Raw genomic sequence first — 3,102 nt, 5'->3', positions numbered from 1 at the left:
TCTTAACCTAACCCCCAAGCCCTCTCTCAGATGCTGATCAACTAGTGAGCCCGCTCACCATCAAACTTGCCTCCCACTCTGCCTGTCCACACCCCACGGACACACTGCTGACACAAAGACCTCTTTTTGATACCAAAGGTCCAGTTGAGACCCGAGACCTCTTCTCTCCTGGGTTCCCCGAAGGCCCGCCCAGAACCAAAGGTGAGCTCTGGTTTGCATGCTGATGGTTTTATCATCCCAGGTATGACACAACAGAATTTTCCCGCTACGGCACCGAATGGGAGCTGCTCAGATAAAAGCGGTGGGGCAGGAGCAGAGCAGCCTCTATGTGTGGGCACTTGGGCAATTGTCCTATGTGGTTTAAGCTGTCAGAAGCTGGCACTTGGTCCTCTCATTTCAGATGCGAGTTTGTGTCTTACAACGTCTGCCAAACCCCTGTCTTGGGTCGGGCTGGCTTCCTGACTCTGACAAGATAAAAAGAGACCAAAACAGCCTGAAAGGTGCTATTTCCAGCATACGTTACTGTTATTTATTTCATAACATCGAGGTGTCTTTAATAAAACGATTCCTATGAAAGGGGAAAGAGGCAGAAGCTAGCCCTCGTCTCTGGCAGGGAGAAACTGGACACCCCTGCTGAGCTGCCAGCACCTTCCCCCATCCTCAAACTGGGCTGCTAACATTCCATAAAGAAATTTTGGAAATTACTCTCCACCTAGACACAAACTTTTGAGTTTTTAGTCTCTTTCTCCTTCCCTTTGTAAGTCCCGGTCTCCGGCCTCCTCCATCTTGGGAGGCCCCATCCCTGTGCCCGCCAATCCTTGACCCCTCCCCTGAGGAGTGTCAAGGCAGCCCACCAAATTTTGACCAGCTCCTCAGTCGATTTAAACTGCTCCCCGGAAAGTTCCTTCGTGGTCGTGGTCTTTTCCTCTTTCCCCCCTGTGGTCACGTTGGCAGCTTCTGGGTTCCCCTAGAGGGGACCACCGGAGAGTGCAGGAATCCTATTAAAACCTGGATATCCTTTAATTAGGCTTGATTGGAGTTTTTGCGTTGGCAGAGAGCTCGCGTTAGGAAATATTCCTAACACCCTTGTTTCTCCTGCAACCCTAACAGAGACTCACAGTGTGGTTGTGGAGTCTCTAACAACAACATATGGACTCTGCTTCCTTGAGCTGAGACAGTGGAATTCCTTCCTCTGTTTTTACTGTGCTATTTTGGGCCTGCCTGCTAAGGCCATGAGTATAGTCTCCTCTCTGTGGCACACGTTTCCACAGAGGGCCGAGCAGAGGATAATAGTCTGGGCTGTAGCCTAGGGCTATTTTGAAGCCTTTGGCCAGGCTACCATTGGGGGCCATGTTGATATGGGAGGCCTGAACTGCCACCTGAGAACATAATGAGGTCTTGGTCCTTGCTGCCACCGAAGGCCACATCTGGGTCCAATGCCCTGCTACAGCTGAGGTGGGTGTTGAGACCCACGGTCTAGGCTGCCAGCAGGGCCAATGCGGAAGTGTGGGGGGTCTGTGCTTCCACCTGAAGCCATGTTGATTCCTGTAGGCCGTGCTGCCCCCAGGGATCATACTGACCTGAGCAGCCTGAGCTGCCACAGTGGGAGGTCAGGCTGATGTCTAGGCCTGAGCTGCCACAGAGGGCCATATCTGGGTCTGGGATCCTACTGCAGCTAGGGTCTGCATTGATGTCATGGTCCGAGTTACCACCAAAGGTCATGGGGCTGTTCATGGTAGATGCTACTGCCCAAAGCCATGTCGATATCAGCGGGCCACGCAGCCACTGGGAGCCATTTGATCTGAGTGGCATGCGCTGCCACCAGAAGCCATCTTGATGTCCGGGTTCTAGGCAGCCCCAAGTGCCTTGTCTGGGTCCATGGTCTTGCTCTAGCAGGGGCTATATTTGTGGTCTGAGCTGTCACCAGATACCGAGGGGAGCCCATGACAGGTGCTCCCATTGACTACAAAGAGCAAGGAGGCTATGTCTGTCATTACATGGATGGCTGCAGGTACACGGTTGAGGAGAGACATGGAGGCCCTTGTGACAACTCCTACCCCCACCTCAGCCTGCCCCCCTCAAAAGTAAAGTAACAGCCTCAACAGGAAGCCACCAAAGAAAACTTTTTAAAAGAGTAACAGTAAGAAATCACTCCCACATCAGGTGTGGGAGAAGAAGGACTCGGCTGTAGCTCAAGGCCACTAAAAACTTGACCATGCTCCACAAAGTATACAGCTAACACAAAGTGGACTCTTCTTTTAGAACCTTTTACTTCCTTTTCAGGGAGGTCACAAGGGGGTAGAGTGGCCATGAAAGGACTGGGAAGGAACTGTGATGGGGAACGTGATGGGGAACTCCCGTGGAATCAATAAAAATGTTACATGAGGGAAAAGTCTGTGAGTGTGAGAAAGGAGACGCTCATGAGGAAAAAGTCTGTGCGTGTGAGAAAGGAGACGTTCATGAGGATGCAGTGGCTCACAGGGGAGCACTGGGCCCAGCTCCTGGAGTTCAGCTGAAAAGAGGAAGAGGGGATCATATGAACAAGTGGTTCAGGATCATGATGGGGCAGCCACAGAGACAGCTGACCCAAACTAGTGGGAGCTCACGGACTCTGGACTGACAGCTAGGGAATCTGCATGGGACCGAACTAGACCTTTTGAATGTGGGTGAGAATTATGGCTTCACCTGTTGCGAGGGAAGGCCTAGTAGTTGGACCAGGACTTATCCTGGATATTATTCATCTATTAAGAAAAATGAGCCAGGTGGTGGTGGCACACACCTTTAATCCCAGCACTTGGGAGGCAGAGGCACATGGGGCTCTGTGAGTTCAAGGCCAGCCTGTTGAAATAAGAGCGGCGGGGCTGCGTCCCCAACACCCCGGCCGCTTGGCTAGCTTATGCCCGAAATAACAACACACAAACTGTATTCATTTAAAGAACTGCTTGACCCATGAACTCTAGCCCTTACAGGCTAATTCTCGCACCTGGTCTAGCCCATTTCTAATGATGTTTGTAAGCACCCCAAGGTGCGCTTACCGGAAAGATTCTAGCCTAAGTCCATCGTGGGTTGCAGCTGCCTGGGAGAGCTGAGCATGGCGTCTCT

The sequence above is a fragment of the Alexandromys fortis genome, unplaced genomic scaffold (assembly GCF_014885135.2).
Source record: "Alexandromys fortis isolate MF-2015 unplaced genomic scaffold, M_Fortis_MF-2015_v1.1 scaffold_121, whole genome shotgun sequence".
NCBI lineage: Eukaryota > Metazoa > Chordata > Mammalia > Rodentia > Cricetidae > Alexandromys > Alexandromys fortis.
This window is presented reverse-complemented; position numbering follows the sequence as displayed.